Source organism: Crinia signifera, chromosome 1 (assembly GCF_055691185.1).
Source record: "Crinia signifera chromosome 1, ASM5569118v1, whole genome shotgun sequence".
Lineage (NCBI taxonomy): Eukaryota > Metazoa > Chordata > Amphibia > Anura > Myobatrachidae > Crinia > Crinia signifera.
In genome coordinates this window covers 128,391,992-128,416,130 of record NC_139217.1, presented here as the reverse complement: position 1 = coordinate 128,416,130, position 24,139 = coordinate 128,391,992, and the positions used below count along the sequence as shown (strand labels likewise).

Genomic DNA, 24,139 nt, shown 5'->3' with positions numbered 1-24,139 from the left:
GTCCAGCCTTCATGCAGGATTCCAGCACCTCACAGAGTGAAAATGAATCTTTACCTTCAACCTCAGGGCAAGCAAGTGGCCCTTTAGGGGTAATCGACCGAGTCCCCCCAAATTTACCAACAGGAAGAGGACGAGGAGGTCGGGACAGAATAAGAGACAAAACAAGATACTGTCCGCCCCGCAAGGTAAAGCATTAATCTTTAATTTATCTAAATCACCTCTGACTGAAGCAGAGAATGAGGTTCTCTCCAAAGGACTCTCTTTCATCCCTACTAATAAAATGGATCCTTTCCAGTGGAGAGTTGACACATTTAAATTTAACCGTTCCCTAAGGCTTAAAGAACATTTCGGCAAACAAAAAACCACACAGAATCTAAACACAGCGGACAAGACCAAGGATTTACCACCACAATTGAAAAGCATCATGCCGGCTTCTAAATTCGATCCAGTCTCCATGAATTCTTCAATCAAAACTTTTACTAGAGTGTTACAGCAGATGGGGACTGAGAGCCATAAAGCTGGATTACAACATAAGAACCTCACGACCACACAAAAAACCGCCTTGAAAGAACTTTCGCAGAGACATGATATTATAATCCGTAATGCGGATAAAGGCGGCGCGGTGGTCGTGCAAGATTTAGGTGATTATAAAAATGAATGTTATCGTCAGCTTAATAACATTGACACCTATAGCCGACTCCCTAGAGATCCAACAGGGGATTACAAAAGGGAGTTGGATCAAGTATTGAATGCTGCAATGTGTGATGGTGTTATTACCAGTGAATTGTGTAGTGCATTAAAAGTGGATTGCCCAATTGTACCTTTGTTTTATGTACTACCAAAGGTACACAAAGATAGTAAACACCCACCGGGCCGCCCTATAATCTCGGCCCGGGGCTCCCTTTTTCACCCTATTTCCATTTATTTGGATAGCATACTCAATCCACTGGTACAGAAAATGGATGGGTACCTAAAGGATACCACATCATTGTTAATTGAGTTTGAAAAATTGCGTACTCATATTGCTCTGCCTGATGTGAACTGTGTGTGTACTGCTGATGTTACCAGCCTCTACACCTGCATCCCACATGGTGCAGGTGTGGAGGCTGTACATCAATTTATTTTATCTAATGAGGATTATAGGGGTCCCCCTGTGACTTTGATTATGCAGCTACTGACATTGATCCTGACCCGCAATTATTTTATTTTTGATAGTAAATTCTTTTTGCAGGAAGCTGGCTGTGCAATGGGGTCCCCTGTGGCCCCGGCATACGCTAATATTTTCATGCACCATATTGAGCAAAAATTATTTTTCATTAATAGAGTATTGTCACCTGAGGTTTTCTTTTATCGTCGCTATATTGACGACTTACTGATTTTTTGGAAAGGTGAAGTCAGTTGGCTGCATGATCTACTTAATGAGCATAATAGCTCTGATAGTGTGGTAAAATTCACATACTGTCTTGACAAGACCACAGTCCATTTCTTGGATGTAAAAATTGAATTAGACCATAAAGGGATTTCTACTTCACTTTTTGTTAAAGCCACAGACCGAAATACCGTCCTGAGGAACGAGAGCTTCCATCCTGTTGCTACACGCAAGGGACTCCCATACTCGCAAATGCTGAGAGTGAGGAGAATAACATCAAAAGAAGAACAGGTGGAACCAGCTCTAATGAGTATGGTACAAAAATTTACTGAAAGAGGGTACCCACAGAGGGAACTTAACCCCTTCCCGCCGCAGCCAGTTTTTGCCTTCCTGACAGAGCCCTTTTTTTCAAATCTGACAGGTATCACTTAAGTGGGGATAACTTTTTTTTGCTTTTACTTATCCCAGTGATTTTGAGATTGTTTTCTCGTGACACATTGTACTTCAAGTTAGTGGTAAATTTTCGTCGATACAGTCTGTGTTTTTTTGTGAAAAATACCAAAATGTCGTAAAAAAATGGAAAATTTAGCAATTTGCTAAATGTTAAATTTTCTGCTTGTGAGACAAATAATCATACCACTCAAAATAGTTAATAACTAACATAGACCATATGTCTACTTTATGTTTCCATCATTATTTCAACTTCCTTTTAATTTTTTTGGACACTAGGAGGCTTACAATATGAATAGCAAATTTTCAAATTTTCAAGAAAATTTCAAACACTGATTTTTTTAGGGACCAGTTCAGTTCTGATGTGACTTTGAGGGACTTGTATGTGAGACACCCCCATAAATGATGCCATTTCAAAAACTGCACCCCTCACAGTATTCAAAACAGCATTTTGGAAGTTTGTTAACCCTTTAGGTGTTTCACAGGAATTAAAACAAAGTGTAGGTGAAATTTCAAAATTTCATTTTTTTTGCAGATTTGCAATTTTAATACATTTTTCTAAGGAACACAGTAGATTTTACTAGAGAAATGTGACTAAAAATTGATTCCCCCAATTCTTTTGTTTTCATAAATATCCTATATGTGGCCCTAGTGTGCACGTTGACCAAACCACAGGCTTCATAATAGAAGGAGCACCTACTTGATTTTGGAGCCTCCTTTTTATGAGATTATTTTTTAGGCACCATGTAAGTTTCTAGGCCCCATAAGATGCTAAAATTTAGGAACCCCCCCACAAGTGACCCCATTTTGCAAACTACACCCCTCAGGGAATTCATCTAGGGGTATAGTGTACATTTCAAACCCCCAGGGGTTTCACCAATTGTGGTACAACTGGGCAGTGAAAATGAAAAATTAAATTTTTTACACAAAAATGCAGTTCTGGCTCAAGATTTTTCATTTTCACAAGGAATGAAGGAGACAAAGCACCCCAAAATCTGTGCCCCAATTTCTCCCGAGTACGGCAATGCCTCACATGTGACCAAAAAATACCATTTGGGTGCATGGCAGGACTCAGAAGGGAAGGAGTGATTTTTGGATTTTGCAGCTCAGATTCTGGTGGAATGTTGGTGGGTGCTATGTCGCATTAGCAAGACCCCCCAAGCACCAATACAGTGGAACCCCCCCACAAGTGACCCCATTTTGCAAACTACACCCCTCAGGGAATTCATCTAGGGGTATAGTGTACATTTCAAACCCCCAGGGGTTTCACCAATTGTGGTACAACTGGGCTGTGCAAATGAAAAATTACATTTTTTACACAAAAATGCAGTTCTGGCTCAAAATTTTTCATTTTTAGAAGGTATGAAGGAGAAAAAGCACCCCAAAATCTGTGCCCCAATTTCTCCCGAGTACGGCAATGCCTCATGTGTGACCAAAAAGTGGCAGGACTCAGAAGGGAAGGAGTGATATTTGGATTTTGCAGCACAGATTCTGGTGGAATGTTGGTGGGTGCTATGTCGCATTAGCAAGACCCCCAAAGCACCAATACAGTGGAACCCCCCCACAAGTGACCCCATTGTGCAAACTACACCCCTCAGGGAATTCATCTAGGGGTATAGTGTACATTTCAAACCCCCAGGGGTTTCACCAATTTTGATACAACTGGGCAGTGAAAATGAAAAATTACATTTTTTTACACAAAAATGCAGTTCTGGCTCAAAATTTTTCATTTTCAGAAGGTATGAAGGAGAAAAAGCACCCCAAAATCTGTGCCCCAATTTCTCCCGAGTACGGCAATGCCTCACATGTGACCAAAAAATACCAGTTGGGTGCATGGCAGGACTCAGAAGGGAAGGAGTGATTTTTGGATTTTGCGGCTCAGATTCTGGTGGAATGAATGGTGGGTGCTATGTGGCATTAGCAAGACCCCCGAAGCACGGTGAAATTATGAACCTAATAATCCATAGATGTGTGGTATATTTTAAAACACTCCTTTATACATAGGCCGGGTTTGTCGGGGCAAGTGTCACACTGGAAAATAGTTTGCTTTCTTATTCCCTTTTTATAGCAAACTTTGCACCTTTTTTGTGTCCTGCCCTTTTTTCCAGTGGAGGGGATTTCATCAGGAAAATGCTGCCCTGGTACAATACGGGGGCCAGTACTAGAAGTACTGGGGCCCTCTGCCTGCTGGTTCCCAAATATTAGGCCCTTTATGACTTGCTCTTGAAAGTGCATAAATGTCCCCCTCTGGCTGGTAGAACGGAATAGCACGTAAGCGTTATACAGTGCCATCTGGATGATATACACGGCCAGCTTCTTGTACCAGATTTTTGTTTTCCGCAGGGCACTGTACGGCTTCAGTACCTGATCTGAAAGATCCACTCCGCCCATGTACCTATTGTAATCCAGGATACAATTAGGTTTTGAGGTGTGGGTACTGGTACCTCGTACAGGGACGGAGGTGGTACTGTCTCCGTGAATTGTTGTCAGTATAAGGACATCCCTCTTGTCCTTATATTTGACCAACAACATATTTTTGGTGCATATTCCCCTGCTTTCACCCCTTCTCATTACTTGGGCAATGTGCGTTTTTGGGAGGCCTCTTTGGTTCTTGCGCACAGTACCGCAAGCTGCTGTACCTCTTGAACCAAGGGCCTTAAACAGGGGGATGCTAGTGTAAAAGTTATCCACATAGAGGTGATAACCTTTATCCAGGAAGGGGTGCACTAAATCCCAGACAATTTTTCCACTAACACCTACGAGGGAGGGGGGGCAATTCTTGAATCCTTCCCTTCATATACCCTAAACCTGTGAGTGTACCCTGAGGTGCTTTCACACAGCTTATACATTTTTATGCCATACCTTGCCCTCTTACTGGGAAGGTACTGGCGGAATTTAACCCTTCCTTTAAAATGTATAAGGGACTCGTCTATGCAAATGAATTTATCTGGGATGTACATCTCTTCAAATTTGGCACTGAAATGATCAATGACCGGCCTGACTTTGAATAGCCGGTCAAAGGTGGGATCATCTCTGGGTGGGCACTGTGCATTATCGTTGTAATGCAAAAATTTAAGGATTAACTCAAAACGAGTCCGGGTCATGGCCATACGGTAAAGTGGGGTGCTGTACAGAACATCTGTACTCCAATAATGCCTAATTTCTGGCTTTTTTACTATGCCCATATGAAACACCAGAACGTCATCATCTCTACTGCATCTACAGGGGTCCACCTAGCAAATGATGACGTGGGGTTTTGAGCAATAAACTGCTGGGCATATAAATTAGTTTGGTCCACCATTAAATTTATAAAATCATCAGAGAAAAATAATTTGAAAAAGTCAATTTCTCTGAGACCTGTGGAATCAAATTGGATTCCTGGGATGGCCAAAAACTCAGGAACCTGGGGCTCAAAATTGTCTGGTGGTGGGGTCCATACGAGATCAATTATTGGGGGGGGGGTCTCAGCTGCTCTACGGGGGCGTCTTTGAGGGGGTCACTAGAGGAGGAAGAGGAGCTTAAGATGAATCCTTCAAATTCCCCGCTTGCCTCACTGGCGGTGTCAGAGTCAGAGGCAAGCATGGCATATGCCTCCTCCGCTGAATACATTCTTCTGGATGACTGGGATGACATTTGGGATGCCATTTTTATTTTTGTGTTTCTGGTAGTGAAATGTTTCAACACGTGTATAGTGTAGGGGGGGTACAAACTTTATTTCAATGTAGTATGTAGTGTGTAGTGTGTATGTAGTGCAGAAAAAAAAAAAAAGGTCCTGCGCCAAAAATTGAGCACAGATGTTGGTCAGTAACGTCCGTCACTGAACAGCGCTCAAAGGCAACAGGAATTTGATCAAAAAAAAAAAATTAAAAAAAGACCCCACAGCCCCCTCAAAAAAAAAAAAAAAAGGTGATCAGTGATGCGACACTGATTACCAGTGAGGGGCAGCAGGTGCACAACCTTTGGTGCAACTGACAGTGCAACTGGCAGCAACTGACAGGTATATATAAAAAAAAAAAACCTCTGCACCCCCAAAAAGTTGCTGATCACCTCAGATATAGTGATCAGCACAAAAGGGGGGGGCAGCAGACACAAAATATAGCACTCTCTATCACTATCTCTTTCTATCTCTCTCTATCTCTCACTATCTATCACTCTATGACACTGCAGCAGCAGCACTGACAGTTATATATATAAAAAATAACCCCTGCACCCCCAAAAAGTTGCTGGGGGTGCACAAAAGGGGGGCAGCCGACACAAAATATAGCACTCTCTATCACTCTCTGTCACTATCTCTCTCTATCTCTCTCTATCTCTCTCTATCTATCACTCTATGACACTGCAGCAGCAGCACTGACAGTTATATATATAAAAAATAACCCCTGCACCCCCAAAAAGTTGCTGGGGGTGCACAAAAGGGGGGCAGCAGACACAAAATATAGCACTTTCTATTACTATCTCTCTATCTCTCACTATCTATCACTCTATGACACTGCAGCAGCAGCACTGACAGGTATATATATAAAAAAAAACCCTGCGCCCCCAAAAAGTTGCTGATCAGTTAATTTATACTGATCAGCACAAAAGGGGGGGGCAGCAGTCAGTTGCACACGCAGGACAGCTGTATATATATAAAAAATATATAGCACAATCTGTCACTATCTCTCTATCTCTCTCTATCTCTCTATCTATAACTCTATCACACTGCAGCAGCACAAAATATAGCACTCTCTGTCACTAGCTCTCTCTATCTCTCTCTATCTCTCTCTCTCTCTATCTCTCTATCTATAAATCTATCACACTGCAGCAGCACAACACAGCACAGCACAACACAGGAAGTCACAAGAAGTAACAAGATCCAGGAACGCTACAAGCAGTGATCAGGTAAGTATTTGCAAGGATCAGGTCAGTATATCGCGGCAGATAGGCACGGTGACCGCACTGCACGCAATTCCAGACCGGAATGGCGTCTGCAGTGCAGTCACCGTTAGTTTAAATCACCCTCCATGGCTGTGATTGGTTCGTCGGTCCGACGAACCAATCACGGCCTTTGGGGGCGGGTGGGGTGAGGTGGGGTGACACCAGTGTCACCCTTACACCCCGTGGTGATTGGTGCTGTACTTTACAGCACCAATCACCACCGATCCCTGTGTCACCGGCGAACGTTATTCGCCGGTACACAGGAAAACGCTGTGAATGGCTGTTCACACTGAACAGCCAATCACAGCGATCGCCGACGGGGGGGCGGCATCGCAGCCCCCCCTGGGCATGCAGGGACATGTCTGCTGTCAGGGACAGCAGACATGTTTAAACTGTCACCGCGTCTATAGACGCGGGGACAGTTTAAAGCCATGACGTACATTTATGCCATGTGTCGGGAAGTACATCCCGGCCATGACGTAAATGTACGTCAAATGTCGGGAAGGGGTTAATATGCTTAAGGATAAAGTATCAAAAATGCCACGGTCAACTTTGCTGAATAGTGGGAGAGAGCAAGAGGATAAAACAAAACATAAAATCCCCTGGGTTAATAGATTTAACACTTCGAGTAAAACTAATACAACTAGAGCCAAACAATTTTGGCCTGCAGTATCTACAGACAGAGAGCTGCCATTACTCCTTAATACCCAGTTGTTACCCAGCTACACAAGAGGTAAAAACATAAAAGATCTAGTAGTGAAATATGACATCTCGGGATGGGATAAAATCAAACCTACCCCTACTTTTTTGGGAAGAAAAAATGGCTGCTACCGCTGCCTGGGTTGCACTACTTGTCGATCCATGGCAGTAGGGGCATCCTTCAGTCATCCACAATCTGGGAAAAAGATATTTATAAAATTCCCCCTATCCTGTCACTCTGCCTACGTCATCTACACTCTGACGTGTCCCTGTGGACTGACCTATGTGGGGAAAACCCAACGCACCTTTAAGGAGCGGATGGCCCTACATAGGTCAGGAATTCATCAGGGTTTAAGCAGTGGCCACAGTGACCAGCCTGTTGCCCGCCATTGTATCAAATTTGGGCACAGTGTGGCGAGTATGAGGTCCATGATAATTGACCAAGTGCCCCCATCTTTAAGAGGGGGTAACCGCAACAAAAAGTTGCTACAAAAGGAAAGTAGGTGGATTTTCTTCTTGCAGACCATCGCCCCCAAAGGCCTAAACGAAAATCTGGGCCTACAATGTTTTTTGTAAATCCTCCTTGTTAGCTCCTCCAATCTTTCGGTAAAAAAAAGCTTATGAATAAATAATAATTTGTTAATAACACTAATTGACCTGCTAATATTTGTAGTCAATTTGATACCAGCATAACTTCTCTAGTAATATCAGCCTTGGCATCTTTAAGCCATGATAATGTTAAAATATGGTATATTGGATATACAAAATAAGCATTTGTGCATTAATATAAATACTTTAGCTCTCCACTATATTGTATAGCTTTAAGAGAATTTTAATATTACGCAATGTTCGTTTTGATTTGCAGTAATTTTTAAATGTGATGTTTAAATACATGTTTTTCTTGCTTTTTTACAGTGTTTTTAAATGTGAGGTGGTTGCTATGCAACACAGTGTAAGTCCCGGGACTTGGGTGAAGGCTGTGCATATGCCGGCAATGCGGGGACGTTTTACTGCCTACACGTGCTACTTCCGGGTGGACGGGACTGTTTTGAATGGTCTCTGTTGCCGGGGGGGAGGCATTAAGGAGGAACACACCACCGCAATCCGGACATGGCGCCTGCACGCCGGAGGACCGGGTAAGTTCAGCTGTGCGCTGATTAATGTGGGGGCGGGTTCTGCTTTTGTTATAAATGTAATTGTGCTTTAGTGTATCTTTGTATATCCTTGAAAACGGGCGCCAGCCCGAAACGCCGTCGGATAATAAAGGCTTTTTTACTTGCATCTAATCAAGTCTGACGAGTGCCGCCCTCATTCCCACGCTATATATATATATATATATATATATATATATATATATCCAAACAATATCACTAACAATTTGCGCTAGACTACAGGCGGTCGCCAATAACACTAGACCCCCTACTAGAGGGATCCTATACAATCCAATACACAACCCAATAGTGTTATTTAGGCGCCCTTCAGTGATTAGACAATATAATATGTTATGTCTTTCCAATCAATGTAAAAAAATTATTATTATCCAAGACTTCTCATTAAGTATAAAACATTTATTTATAAAACACATAAAATGCAAGTGCTCTTGGAAAAGGAGTATTCTCTTTGAATCAGGATCATACCAAGTACCCGACGCGTTTCGTCTCTTTGTGAGACTTCATCAGGGGATTGATACTTATAGTATGAATCTATAAAAATAGAGCATGATTGTAAATACATAAAATAGGAAAGACATTAGTAATACTTTACAATCTTTTTTTGATTAAACAACAGTGGAAAAGACAGAGATGGCGAACAGAAGGGAATCAGAACAAGAGGATGAGCGAAGAAGAAATGACTAGGAGTCTGTTGGCATTGACAATTATTAAATCATTGAGATTTTCAATAAGAACTTTGTCAGGAATGCAAATTATGAATAAATAAATACTTTGGCATACCTTAATTGAATTAAAGTTGTTTTTAGCTTGTAGAGTAGTAGGGATAATTTTTATTCACACTGTATTTTCAAAGTGTACTGAAAGTAGTTACTGCAAATAAAGTGCATTAATTACTATATCGCATATATATTGTTAATTTATAAGCTATTCTGTGATCAATTAATTATTTAGGGGATAAGAGTACCTGTTTTTTGATCCTTAATTAAAGAACTTTTTCTTATTTTCTTTCTTTTTAAAATAGAACTGGACCTAGAGATTATATATGTATACAGGTATATAAGTAAAGGTGGACAGTTTAGCTTTTTAAATGTGACCGTAAAGATTATACCATTAGTTATACATACCAATTATGAAAAAAGTGGTCCCATATACTACTGGATATTCATGGGGACATGATGCTCAAAGGCCAGTGAATGAAAATTAGGTAGACAAGGATGGCCAATAAAGGCAGAATCTTCAATTTAAACCTAAAGGTAGATACTTTAATCAATTTCCCACTTAATTGTCAGTCAATTAACCAAGATGTAAATTAGTCGATCAATTAAGATGTACGATGTTATGGTGGGTACATACCTTCAATGTGTGATCCCTTAGTTTACTCCCAGGTTTCAATTGGGGAAGTAAATAAGCTGGTATATGGTTTTAATTTTCGGCCTATAGTTAAACATGTATATTAATTATCAATTAGTGTCAATTGGAAAAAATAAATCAATTGGTATAATTATTTTTTATAAAAAAAAAAATATATGGCAATGAGTACATACCTCCAAAAAGGTGATAAATAATCACTTCCTAATTTTTGGGGTGGAGAAAGAATTCCCCTAATCAAAAAATAATAATAATAGTAAATTATATAATTAAGGCAAGTAAATTAAATTCCTATTAATGGGAGAGTGGATCCCAAAGTCCTCTTACCTTAGTGTAGCCTGAACCTGTGTACTCTCCAACATCCAAAGAGCAAGTGATGTATGTGAGCTCAAGTGTGGGTATATATAGGGAAATGTTCATGACATCACTTCCTGTGGTGTGTTTCTAATTTAGTTTATATAGATTTTATAATGTGTGAAAAGAATAACAGTGTGTAAAATGTGTGTTTTTTTTTTTTTTTTATTATTAATTAATACCTTTTTTATTTTTAAGGTTTTTTATTATTTTTTATTTGATATATTAATTTTATTTATTTAATTAAAATTAATTGTATTAACCCCCCAATATGGCGGTGCGGTCCATGGGATTTTAGTAATATATCAGCCATCTACAGCAAAGATGGCCGTGCGGTCCAACCGGTATTCAGGAGGACCGCACACTACCCACCACTCTCTCCCTATGAGGGAGGGGATCCCGTATTATACTTGATTATCGGGGATCATCGTATCCGGCCTCTAAGATGGCCGTGCGTTCCACCAGCAGCCGGGTGGAATGCAAGCCTGCTTTTTGATTTAAGACCATCCCTAAAAATGGCCGTGCGTTCCACCGACTGACAGGCAGAATGCAGGCCGTATAACCACTTAAGAAAATCCCTCATTGGGAGTCTTAAGCCGCCACATTGGACCTGAAAAGTAATTGTCTATTGTGGATATTGACCACATTACGATTTATTGAATTCACACTTCGTTTACAGGGACCTTTATAAATTAGAACTTCCATATATATAAAACTATAGGAACTTCCGGGAAAATGGCCGTGTGTTCCACCAGCGGACAGGTGGAATGCAAACCAAGCAATTAGCTCTTATTTTAACTATTTAAAAAGTTTTTTTGCACCAATGTTCACTTAAAAGGCTCTTATCCACTAGAATTAACTACATCACTAATTGATGGATTACTAGAATCCTCCTTCACATTATAATATAAAAAAAAAATTTTTTTAAAATAAATAAATAAAATAAATAAATAAATAAAATAAATAAATAAAATTAATATATCAAATAAAAAATAATAAAAAACCTTAAAAATAAAAAAGGTATTAATTAATAATAAAAAAAAAAAAAAAAAAAATTTTACACACTGTTATTCTTTTCACACATTATAAAATCTATATAAACTAAATTAGAAACACACCACAGGAAGTGATGTCATGAACATTTCCCTATATATACCCACACTTGAGCTCACATACATCACTTGCTCTTTGGATGTTGGAGAGTACACAGGTTCAGGCTACACTAAGGTAAGAGGACTTTGGGATCCACTCTCCCATTAATAGGAATTTAATTTACTTGCCTTAATTATATAATTTACTATTATTATTATTTTTTGATTAGGGGAATTCTTTCTCCACCCCAAAATTAGGAAGTGATTATTTATCACCTTTTTGGAGGTATGTACTCATTGCCATATATTTATTTTTTTATAAAAAATAATTATACCAATTGATTTATTTTTTCCAATTGACACTAATTGATAATTAATATACATGTTTAACTATAGGCCGAAAATTAAAACCATATACCAGCTTATTTACTTCCCCAATTGAAACCTGGGAGTAAACTAAGGGATCACACATTGAAGGTATGTACCCACCATAACATCGTACATCTTAATTGATCGACTAATTTACATCTTGGTTAATTGACTGACAATTAAGTGGGAAATTGATTAAAGTATCTACCTTTAGGTTTAAATTGAAGATTCTGCCTTTATTGGCCATCCTTGTCTACCTAATTTTCATTCACTGGCCTTTGAGCATCATGTCCCCATGAATATCCAGTAGTGTATGGGACCACTTTTTTCATAATTGGTATGTATAACTAATGGTATAATCTTTACGGTCACATTTAAAAAGCTAAACTGTCCACCTTTACTTATATACCTGTATACATATATAATCTCTAGGTCCAGTTCTATTTTAAAAAGAAAGAAAATAAGAAAAAGTTCTTTAATTAAGGATCAAAAAACAGGTACTCTTATCCCCTAAATAATTAATTGATCACAGAATAGCTTGTAAATTAACAATATATATGCGATATAGTAATTAATGCACTTTATTTGCAGTAACTACTTTCAGTACACTTTGAAAATACAGTGTGAATAAAAATTATCCCTACTACTCTACAAGCTAAAAACAACTTTAATTCAATTAAGGTATGCCAAAGTATTTATTTATTCATAATTTGCATTCCTGACAAAGTTCTTATTGAAAATCTCAATGATTTAATAATTGTCAATGCCAACAGACTCCTAGTCATTTCTTCTTCGCTCATCCTCTTGTTCTGATTCCCTTCTGTTCGCCATCTCTGTCTTTTCCATTGTTGTTTAATCAAAAAAAGATTGTAAAGTATTACTAATGTCTTTCCTATTTTATGTATTTACAATCATGCTCTATTTTTATAGATTCATACTATAAGTATCAATCCCCTGATGAAGTCTCATAAAGAGACGAAACGCGTCGGGTACTTGGTATGATCCTGATTCAAAGAGAATACTCCTTTTCCAAGAGCACTTGCATTTTATGTGTTTTATAAATAAATGTTTTATACTTAATGAGAAGTCTTGGATAATAATAATTTTTTTACATTGATTGGAAAGACATAACATATTATATTGTCTAATCACTGAAGGGCGCCTAAATAACACTATTGGGTTGTATGTATATATATATATATATATATATATATATATATATATATATATATATATATATATATATATATATATATATATATTATTATTATTATTATTAATATACATTTGGTCTATCTATAATACTTTAACTGACCCGGCATATACTGGGTCACCTAAGTGTCCATCTCCGTGCTTTGCTCCGCCCCTCTGGAAACCCCCTTCTGAAAATCCTGCGTTTGCCACTGCATTGTAGCAACGAATAAACAATGCAGGAACCATTCCAATACAATGCAGGGACCTGGGATTCGATGATGATCCTGGCAGACGAGATGCAGGCAGTGAGAATACTGGTGCTGTCACCTTGCGGCCAGAAGACCATTGCCAGTATGCGACATCAACGAGTATGATCTGTTTACATAATAGCTGCCTACCCTCTGCATTCTACAGGAGACTCCCTGAAATAACAGCAATCTCCCTCTCTCCCTCATTAGTCTATCAATCTCCCTCATTTCACCTATCCCACATTACAATGTTACATTTTTGGGGGGGAAAAAGGAATGAACGACAGATACAGTTTCATTAAATCATCAGCACCATTTCCCAGCACTTTACCAAGTATAGTAGCTCTTACTAACTGCTTTGGGGCTCATCTACATTTGGATCTAAGTCATTTTAAAAGATTCCTCTCAGATGTAGCAATACACACCGATGCTTCTAGGTGCCACGTTCACAATCTCTCCAGGTATGGAACTAGACACGCCCTTTGGGTGGAGAATGACATGTCCCATCAATGGGGCACTGTGCAAAATTCTACTACCAACTATAATCTCCCTGTAACTAGTTTTCAAAAGTAGGCAAGTATGGTTTACATTAGGCTGAATAGACAGAATCTGATTGGCTGCTATAGGAAACAACCCGTTTTCATGTAGAGTAGCTTTAGTAAATGTATCCCTGTGTGTGCACACTGCAAGATGCATGTGCTGTGTCACTTTTTAGTGATGCATGCACAGTAAAAAAAAAACATTGAATAGTTGCACTAGCATTGGCATTGTCTGTCACAGGCCTACAACATGCTATTTAATTAAATAAAATATTTGTGTCAAGCCATCATCCTAGGATGTACTGTATGTATGTAAGACTCCAAGTGCTGCACCTTCTTCCATCTATGCACCATCTATACAGGGTATTAGGTCGACCTGTAGCCTTTTATTACATAGTATACTTGTACATCACAGGAAATGCTTTGCCTCTGTTAACTCATCAGTAAGATAACCTGATTACTGTAGTCATAACAAGTGTGGTTTCCTGTTTATACACTATTTAAAAAATCTTACATCAGACCTCTTACATCAGAATCTTTTGCAGGCATAGGGATCAACTCCGTGTGAACACTAACATAATATGGTAGAAGAAGACAATTATTCAGGGGTGCCAACTTTTCTAGTGTCCTCTCCGGGAGAAGACTGGAGAGTAGACTTTTTGCAGCACTTAGGGGGCGGGGCTGGAGCGTGAGATCATCAAGCTCCGACCCCAGGATGGCAAATAACCCAATTTGCAGATCTTCATGGAGGGGGCAGGGCTAAATTACATGATTATGACATTATGACATGTTAGCCTTGCCCCCTCCCATGAGTTGCAGTATTTAAATGACACAATCGGGGGCGGAGCGGGGGTCCCTCAGAATCCGAGAGGGTTGCCCACCTTTCTGGGGGGCTGGGAGGTGAGTTCGATTTTCAGGAGCCTCCCAGCCATTTCCGGGAGGGTAGGCAACCCTGCATTTATTACTTTACAACATTTGAGGTGGACCTTCATTGTGGCTTAGTTAAAGTTGTCTGGTAAATGAATATAAGAGAATGTTTAAAAAATTAAGGTAATAATACCACTGCTTCCCCTCACAGCCATTAAACTGGGCCTGATATCAGTGATACTGTTAAGATGGTGGAGCTGGCAGTAACATGATCAAACATTAATCACACATTTCTGTGTCTAAAGGACACATCAGCAGCTGAAATTCATCACCAGCTTATCTAGGTGTACATTGATATAACGTCATGCCAAGGAAACAGGTTTGGCAAACTGCATCTGAAAACTTCAGGACAAACAAGCTGGGCAACGATCTGGCCAGTCAGGCACGTCCATCACAACTGACAACCTGCCACAGAGTGATTTCCATCTCTTTGGACCATTGAAAAAGACAAATCCCAACTGACGGCAAGTTCAGCAAAGCCGTCATGTTTTGGCTTCAAACGTGTGCCCCTGTTTTCCTCTATGTTGGCATAAATGCCTTGGTGTACCATTGGGTAAAAATTCCATAATGTATAATAGGCATTTAGGATTGAATGATCTATACAGAACCCCTCCACAATATTTACAGGTTGAGTAACGGTATGTGAAGCCTTTAATAATGATGTTAACAGTTCAAAAAACATTATTGTGTCTACATCAGGTATGTCCAAACTGTGGCCCTCCAGCTGTTGTGAAACTACACATCCCAGCATGCCTTGCCATAGTTTTAGCATTCCCTAATAGCAAAACTGGGGCAAGGCATGATGGGACTTGTAGTTTCACAACAGTTGGAGGGTCATAGTTTGGACATGCCTGGTCTACATGCAAAAAAGATGAGGCTGTCCACCAGAGCACATGGGGAAAGAAGGGATAATTGCTGTACAGTGCAGTGGGCCTAATGCAGAGTTGGAGGTAAATTGGAATTAGTGTACACCTGTCTATCCATATGCCTCTACAGCTATCATAGGTATGGTTTGCTACTCACCAACATGCACTAGGCACACACTGGCATATTTCTACGTATGTCCAGGTGTGCACAGGACAGTTTTGCCCCATAACAACACAGTTCCACCATTTCAGTTATAAATGCAGATGCAATTGAAGCCTGTAATACTGAATTGTCTGTACTTGTGTGCACCCACTGGGCCTTACAAATCTGAGCTCAGTACAAATTTGTTTGGAAAATGGGCAAAACCATGTGCACTGCAGGTGGGGCAGATGAAACATGTGCAGAGAGAGTTCAATTTGGGTGGGGTGTGCTGAAACCTAAATTGCAGTGTAAAAATAATGCAGCCAGTATTTACCCTGCACAGAAACAAAATAACTCACACAAATGTAACTCTCTTTGCACATGTTACATCTGCCCCACCTGCAGTGCACATGGTTTTGCCCATTTTCCAAACAAATTTGTACTGAGCTCAGATCTGAATGATGCTGCCCATACACGCCCCGATACGGGCGTGCGTTCCGTGTTTAACAAGCACGGATCACATTGCATTGCATTGCCTGTGCATGCGTTGTGCATGCAATGCGATGAAAACAAAGTACAAAAAGTATGTGCAAGCATATACTTTTTGTACTGTGCGATGAGGTGCCGCGGGAGCGCGCACCTCAAAGCACAGAACACACAGCCCGCATCGCAGCGTGTATGGGTTGCTTAAGGCCCACTGAGTGAGAATGTGCAGTGTGAATTCATGCAAGATACGTTCTGTTAATGGACTCACATTTTACTCTACATCAGCCCCAGTGGCTCCGTTTTGAATCTCAAAAAAGTCAGACATACTTACTGTACCAACAGTTTCTTATGCTGTATCCTAGGTGTATTTGGAGTTGGATCTTTGACTGATGCCAAACTGCTTAGCAACCATGGTTGTGGCTTGTGACCCCAACTTAGTAGATTTTCTTGTGATTTTAAACTACATGCACCTGTCCTTGTCCCTGCATACTATGGTTCTGCCAACTTTACACCGTGTACTATATTTGTCTAACTCCTGATATTTGGGACATCAAAAACTGGTTGTAGACGAGTAATGACGAACAAACCAAACTCTAAAGGTCAACATACATGGTTAGATAAAATGCCTGTCACAGCAACAAACACTTTATCGAACAACCTCACATGCCTCTGATATCATGGCCATATACTGTGAGACGTCTCACAGTGTATGATTACAAGATATCTGGGTTCCTCCTCTGAGTGAAGGCAAGTATACTGTACATACAGAACCCCTGCTGCAATTCCCTATATCGGCATGTTAGTGTCAGTATTCTGACCACCAGCATCCCATCCACTAAATGCCATCTGAAGAATAATTAATTGAAAATCCTAGGATTGCTGCTCATATGAAATTGTTATACTTGGAGACATTACATACTTACCGGAAGGGCATTCAGATAATATATGGACTCTCAGTGAAGTTCCGGTCTAATGGGGTTATTCAGGATGGATCGCTAAATAGAGAATTTGTAATTTGAGTGAATTTCGAACGACATGTGTACCATTTTCTTTGCACGTGCATTAGGGGATTATGGCAACTGAAAAGTAGACAGATCTCAATGTTTTTTGATCTCAATGCATATTGACTCACATTTGGTTGTGGAAACCTGCCCTTTTCTTGTGTTTTTAAGGTGGGTCTGTGACATCAGTGCTGGCCACATCCAGCCTGTCTCAGTTGCAGATTAGTGGCAGTCTCAGATTTATTCACATTTTCCCTATAGATTGTAAGCTTGCGAGCAGGGCCCTCCTACATTTTGACTGTCTGTAAATACCCTGTTTTGTTGTATCACTGTCTCCTTTGTAAAGCGCAACAGAATATGCTGCACTATATAAGAAACTGTTAATAAATAAATAAAATAATAAATAAATTTGCACAGATGGCAAAGACTCTTCGATGTTCCAGGAATTGCGAATGCAGAATGAGGAATTGTGGTTAGTGATGCATTTGTATTTTATTCTCCAATCTGTCAGACGGCATCCCAACTGCCAGTAATACAACTGAATCCTGTTTCCTCTATTGTGTAATAAACACCACTCTTCAGATCATCACATTGATGATTGGCATTGGGATTATTTAAAAGTAGAGGTGGCTATTCTGTCTGAATCTGGTTAAAATAAACACCAAAGTGAAGGAACTGAATTGACTGATTTTTTTTTTGAAAGACAATTTTTTTTTTACAAATGTTATAACCAGAAAATCATTGTAAAAGTTACAGAGGTGTATTCAATGCACGCAGTGAGGGGGGTTTGTACAGCAAGGATGGCTTTTTTTTTGTGAGGAAAAGCCCTCCTTGCCATCCAACCCCCCTGGCTGTATTCAAAGTTTTGCAAATATTCTCCCTTAAATGGCGAGTCTCACCACAAATGCACCGAGCCCGCTGCATTTTCTGTCGAGCCTGCCGCTTTGATGGTCACTTTTGCTGTTTTCACCTCGCCTCAGGGATCAGGCGAGGTGGAAACGGCGAGTGAAGGGGAGGCCGTTGAATACTCTGATGGCGAGCTATCGGGACTGCTCGCCATATAGCTCGCCATCAGGGGCTCACTCCCTGCGTTGAATACACCCCATAATATCAAACCCCCAAATAGTTTATTACCTGAAGTACATTTGTTGTCAAAATATCCTTGGCTCAAGCAATGTTTAGAATAAACATGCTAAGAAATGTTGCCACTATTTCCATTAATATAGATCCAACGTCTCTCGGCTTAAAAAAATGCAGACATGATTTTTCCATTTTTTTTTTTAAATTCTGTCCTCTGTATTACAAAGTAAAAGTTTTCACACTATACAGCTTATATATAGTGCAATAAATGACTGCGGATTGCTTGCTGTGAACAATATCCCCACTTTTTACTTTTAGAAGCTTTAGTAAATGTGCCTTTCTGTGTCCACTGTAAGGACTGTTGTGCTTTTCCTGAGTATATAGTTAAGCCATGAATGATTGCTGGTCTGCGAACTCTCTAGTAAATTATGTTTTTCTCAATGACAGAGATAAGTTTGTTTTTTTAATTGTACATAGTGCAATTTGTTCCACATTTCACTAGATGGTGCTGGTGTCCTTCCCAGTGTGACTATAAGGTCTTAAATTGATAAAGGTACCAAACACTAGAAGTTCTTTACAACTGGAATAATGATCCTATAATGCACAGGTTCTCAAAGTTGGTCCCACACAGTGCATGTTTTGCAGGTCTCACAAAATCAAGTGAAAGAATTAGCTCCACCTGAGGATCTTTTCTGTAAAGCGCCTTGAGTCCTGGAGAAAGTGCGCTATATAAATACAACATACTTACTTACTAATCTTTTAAAATGTGTCAGTAATGAGTGCACCTGTGCACCAGCCGTGTGACCAGGAAAACATGAATTGTGTGGGCTCCCGAGGACCGAGTTTGAAAACCACTGCTATAATGGAAAAGGATTTAAGGGCCTTATTTTGGTTCATTCTTTCTGACAAAATCCTTCTTAGATGGGCAAAACCATGTGCACTGCAGCTGGGGCAGGTGTTACTTGTGCAGAGAGAATTAGATTTGGGTGGGGTTTTACTTCAAAGTGAGATCTATATTGCAGTGTAAAAATAAAGCAGCCAGTATTTTCCCTGCACAGAAACAAAATTACTTACCCAAATCTAATTCTCTCTGCACATGTTACATCTGCCCCCCCCCCCTGCAGTGCACATGGTTTTGTCCATCTAAGAAGGATTTTGTCAGAAAGAATGAACCAAAATAAGGCCCTAAATGAGGAACTAGATTCCATTAATCATTTAATAGAACCATTTAAGGATTTGGGTGACTTCAAGCCAAAAAAGAAACAAATGATTCTCAAATGTAAAAACATACTAAGAAACTGCGGGTCAAAAAAACGGGATGCAGTTAAGATCCCGGCGGTCGGGATCCCGGCGTTCAGAATCCCGACGCCGGAATCCCGACCGCCGAAATGCCGACACTTTCTCCCTCCTGGGGTGTCCACGACACCCCTGGAGGGAGAATAAAATAGCGTGCCGAGCGTAGCGAGGCACCGGGCCCGCTGCGTGGCGAGCGCAGCGAGCCCGCAAGGGGGGGCGATCCACGTCCCCCCCTTGTCGGCATTTCGGCTGTCGGGATTCCGGCGTCGGGATCATTAGAATGGTTACCAAAATAAAAATAGTGGGTTTTAAATCAAATTTTGTCACCTAAGTAAGAATTATTTTCTATTTAGTTATTTTCTTTGTGCAACCATGGTTTTATCTGCATACAAAATGCTAAGTTACAGTGTTTGTAATGTAGCATTTTGGGATGCCGGACGCGTTCCCGACAGTCATTTACCCGACGTCGGAATCATGACTGTCAAAACGCCAACAGCCGGGTGCCCGACGGCCACCTGCAATTTTCCCTCGTGATGGTCCACGACCCACACAGAGGGAGAATAGAATAGGTGGCGAGCGCAGCGAGCCACCGTTCCCGCAGCGTGGCGAGCCCGCCATGCTGTCTGAGTACGGGCAGTCGGGATCCCAACGTCGGGCTAATGACTGTTTGGTTCCTGACTGTCAGAGCCCCATACCCCACACCCAGCATTTTGGCTGCAGATATAGCCACACTCATACACAGAATATAGGCATGCCACCTATCATTTTAAATCAGCAGAAGCTGGCAGTATGTCCTATACCCATAATTTTGCGAATACCATACATCTTAACAGAAAAGATGTGCGGCACTGCAGTCATACAGGACTCATACATTATGTATGTCATTACATCTGTAATTGCAAAAAAAAAAAAGTCCACCTTTTATTGCTACTTATTTAAAAGTAGGCTGCATAGATTGTTTTAACCGACTAATCAGTAGCAAAATAGAAAATAGAAAAAAAATTAGATCCAATCTAATAATAATAAAAAAAATTAAGGCGTGTGCACATGGTGTCAGCGGCTGCCAGGACCCAACAGTGAGGGAGGGAGGGAGGGATGGCGTATGGGGGGGGGGGGGGGGGGGGTAGCGGAGTCCATGCTGCAAGGCCCTCCGTTCCAAGCAGAAATAGACTTGCCTGCTTAGTCTATTCCTGCTTTCAATCCCAATGCCGCGGGGCCACGGGGGCCAGAGAGGGACATTATTTTATGTAGATAAGAACATAACTAATTCTCTTTAATTCCATGTGCATAAAGTGCTAAGGCATGCCCAGCATTCCGGGAGGTGTTGGTTATGCCCTCAGTCCTCCTCTCCTGTGAATAGATGCAATATGCATGTGGGTGGGACAATGCCCTAAAACTGGGATGGTTGTGATATATGAAATAAGGCCATTATACTACATTGTGGTTGTCAGAACATAAATAGTGACACTACACTGTGATAAAGCAAATAAGTCTTATTTACCAAAACACAGCTCCCTTTTTAGTATGGGACATATTATGAAGTCTATTTTTCATAAAATGACTTAGGTACTACAGTTTCTGTATTATATTACGTACAGGGCTGTGAATTCGCAGCCCTGGCAATTATCAGATGACTGCGCATGCGTACGGTCCGCATTGCACATGTGCGAGCTGTCTGTGCCCAAAAAAATGCAGGTGTTACCCGGCCATTGGGAGGGAGGGTTGCTGACAACCTTCTCCCCACGGCCATCGCAGAGTCAGGGGGAAAACTATTTGATGGTGAATGATTGAAAAATGGTTCTCCCCCCCCCCCCCCCCCCCCCCCCGTGCACATGGCTGCCAACGTATTCGCAGCTGTGCACAGGGGTGGGAACTGTGGCGGGACGATTGTACCTGATCGCTGGGCTCCGAAGATGTTTGCTACATGTACATGCAGAGAGTATTTACCCTTGATGCAAATATAATCAATGTATTGCAGCATAATTTGCCCACTTGATGTTTCTTGCTTAAATTCCATCCATGGGAGTGGATATCCAAGGCTAGAACAAATGGAATAATCAAAATGATGGAGGGGCTCAAGTTCAGGACAAGGGACCCCCTAGGATATCATAACTAAACTGCTTCAAAACAATATCTACCTGACATCTGTTAAGACTAGTAACCTGTGGCAAGCAAAAAGAGCCTGCAAGGGTACACATGTTAATGTTCTAAACAAATTAAATGATGTTCTGAAGCAGTTCAGTTATGCTAACCCAAGGGGTCCCAAGTTCTGAACTTTAACCTGATGGAGATACTATTTAAGACACCTGTGCCCAAGTTTGGTTATCCTTAAAACCGGGACTGTTAGGACTGTGAGACCAAATTTGATGGGACCTTTGCCATAGGACCTTATTTATATAAATAAATCGGGTACATTATATTGGGAGATACAGGCACAAAGACACTATGGGGGAAATTTACTAAAGGAAATTTGTAAAAAAATAGGTGTATTTGTATCCAGAAATACACTTATTTTTGACATTTACTATCCCGAAAATACGGCAATTCATATTCGTATTGATAGCACATCGATACGAATACGAATTGCAGTATTTTCGGGATAGTAAATGTAAAAAATAAGTGTATTTCTGGATACAAATACACCTATTTTTTACAAATTTCCTTGAGTAAATTTCCCCCTATGACTGAATAAATACCCCCAGGGGGGAAACAGTCATCTGTCAGACCACACTTAGGTGGACAGTCATTAGGTCGACCCCGGAAGGTCGACTGGCCCCAAGGTCGACATGGGTCAAGGTCGACATGGGCCAAGGTCGACACGGGTTTAGGTCGACAGTCATTAGGTCGACATGAGTTTTTCACTGTTTTTTGAGCCGACATGTGCCGACAGGCGGTATTTCATGCCCTACCATCCACTAGGGCTGCGGTTCAACTCCAAATGTGTCCATGTCGACATTCGGGTAAAAAAAACGGTACTGCTTTCCTAGCACGGCGCCCACGATCTAGATTGTATGTGTGGGGCTGATATCTCAAGCATCTCATGCATCTTATGTGTTTGTGCGGCATAAGATGCATGAGATGATACAATCGACGCGATGGACGAGATAGACAAGATTTTTACATTGCAAGCATCTTATGCATCTTATGTGTTTGTGCGGCCTAAGATGCATGAGATGATGCAATCGACGCAAGATTTTTAGATTGGAATCAATGTGAAATGGTCCCTGAGACCCAATGTTACATTTATTCCAATGTAAAAAGCCCCCCAAACCCCAATTTTAATTGCTAACCCCCTCATGGGTGAAATGGCCCCCCCATTGTTAACGCCACCCCAGTATTGACGCCAACCCAAAGCGTGGCGAGCGCAGCGAGCCCGCGAGGGGCGGCGGTACGCGTCCTCCGACCTTTTCATACCCCCACTATCCATGTCAGCGTGGAGATGATTTTATATAGTGTGGCGAGCGCAGCGAGCCACCGAGCCCGAAGCGTGGCGAGCGTAGCGAGCCCCGCGAGGGGCCGCGTAATACATGTGAAGTAGTCCGCGTCCCCTCGCTGCGCTCGCCACACTATATAAAATCAACTCCACGCCGACGTGGATAGTGGGGGTATGAAAACGTCGGAGGATGCGTACAGCCGCCCCTTGCGGGCTCGCTGCGCTCGCCATGCTTCGGGTTGGCGTTGATAGTGCTGGTGGCGTTAACAATGGTTATTGGGGGCTCACAAATTTTTATCTCATGGATCTCATGCATCTTATATATGCATAAGATCCATGAGATGCATAAGATGAGATCCATACGATTAAAAAATCGTTTCAATTGTATTGATTGTATGCCTTCAGTAAGGCATACAATCAGTGAGACGGGCGCCGTGCTAGGAAAGCAGTACCAAAAAAACAGTGAAAAACTCATGTCGACCTAATGACTGTCGACCTAAACCCATGTCGACCATGGCCAATGTCGACCTTGACCCATGTCAACCTTTAACCCTGTCGACCTTGGGGACAGTCGACCTTCCGGGGTCGACCTAATGACTGTAGACCTAAGTCTGGTCTGACAGATGTACCGATTCCCCTCAGGGACCTTGCCGTCTCTACTAGCGACGACCATCGATGGTTTATGGCCGAGGTAGAATAGTTTTGTCATCGATGGGGGAGAACCCGATGGTTCTTTTCCATCGATGCAATAATCCAAAGGTGCTGGGGTACAGAGCATAGCTCCACCCTGACATCCATGAAATCCCGCCCCCAGGTTCTGATGAAAAGTGATGACTATCGATAGCCTTCCATATAGTGTGCTACCAATGATGAAACCCATCGATGTCGATCGCAACAATGGCCATACCAAATCTCTACTTTTACCTGCTGCTGACAGACACTAGTAATGACGCAATAGGTCTCCACGTCGATACATAATAATGCAGAGCAGATACATGCCAGTGAGACGCTTATAACAGACGTCAAGCAGATCCAGAGCACCCTCTTTCCATAAGGCTGCTGTCTCCAATGAGCTGTCGGAAAGTTAATGCAGTGGCCATTTTGTCGGAGACCAGGATGCACATGAGCGCACTGGACG

General features: G+C 41.2%; 1 protein-coding gene and 2 long non-coding RNA genes across 4 annotated transcripts in view; 1 reads left to right on the top strand and 2 right to left on the bottom strand.

Moving 5' to 3' along the window:
* Nucleotides 1-23,958, bottom strand: part of MGAT4D (MGAT4 family member D) — a 172,379-nt gene extending 148,421 nt beyond the window's left edge. Inside the window, exon 1 of the mRNA XM_083173323.1 lies at nt 23,926-23,958. The gene's annotated coding sequence lies outside the window, so the exon portion shown is untranslated. The remainder of the gene's footprint in view (nt 1-23,925) is intronic.
* On the bottom strand, nt 9,762-10,202 carry LOC146026496 (uncharacterized). Its single transcript, XR_014454471.1, has 3 exons — nt 10,152-10,202; nt 9,961-10,041; nt 9,762-9,854 (listed from the first exon to the last, which is right to left on the bottom strand). It is a non-coding gene; the product is annotated as an uncharacterized LOC146026496 (long non-coding RNA).
* Nucleotides 11,789-12,875, top strand: LOC146026490 (uncharacterized). 2 transcript variants are annotated; one of them, XR_014454469.1, is made up of 3 exons: nt 11,789-11,897; nt 12,004-12,126; nt 12,720-12,875. It is a non-coding gene; the product is annotated as an uncharacterized LOC146026490 (long non-coding RNA). The 2 variants fall into 2 exon arrangements; XR_014454468.1 differs by lacking the exon at nt 12,720-12,875 and adding an exon at nt 12,222-12,273.
* Nucleotides 23,959-24,139: the final 181 nt, after the last annotated feature.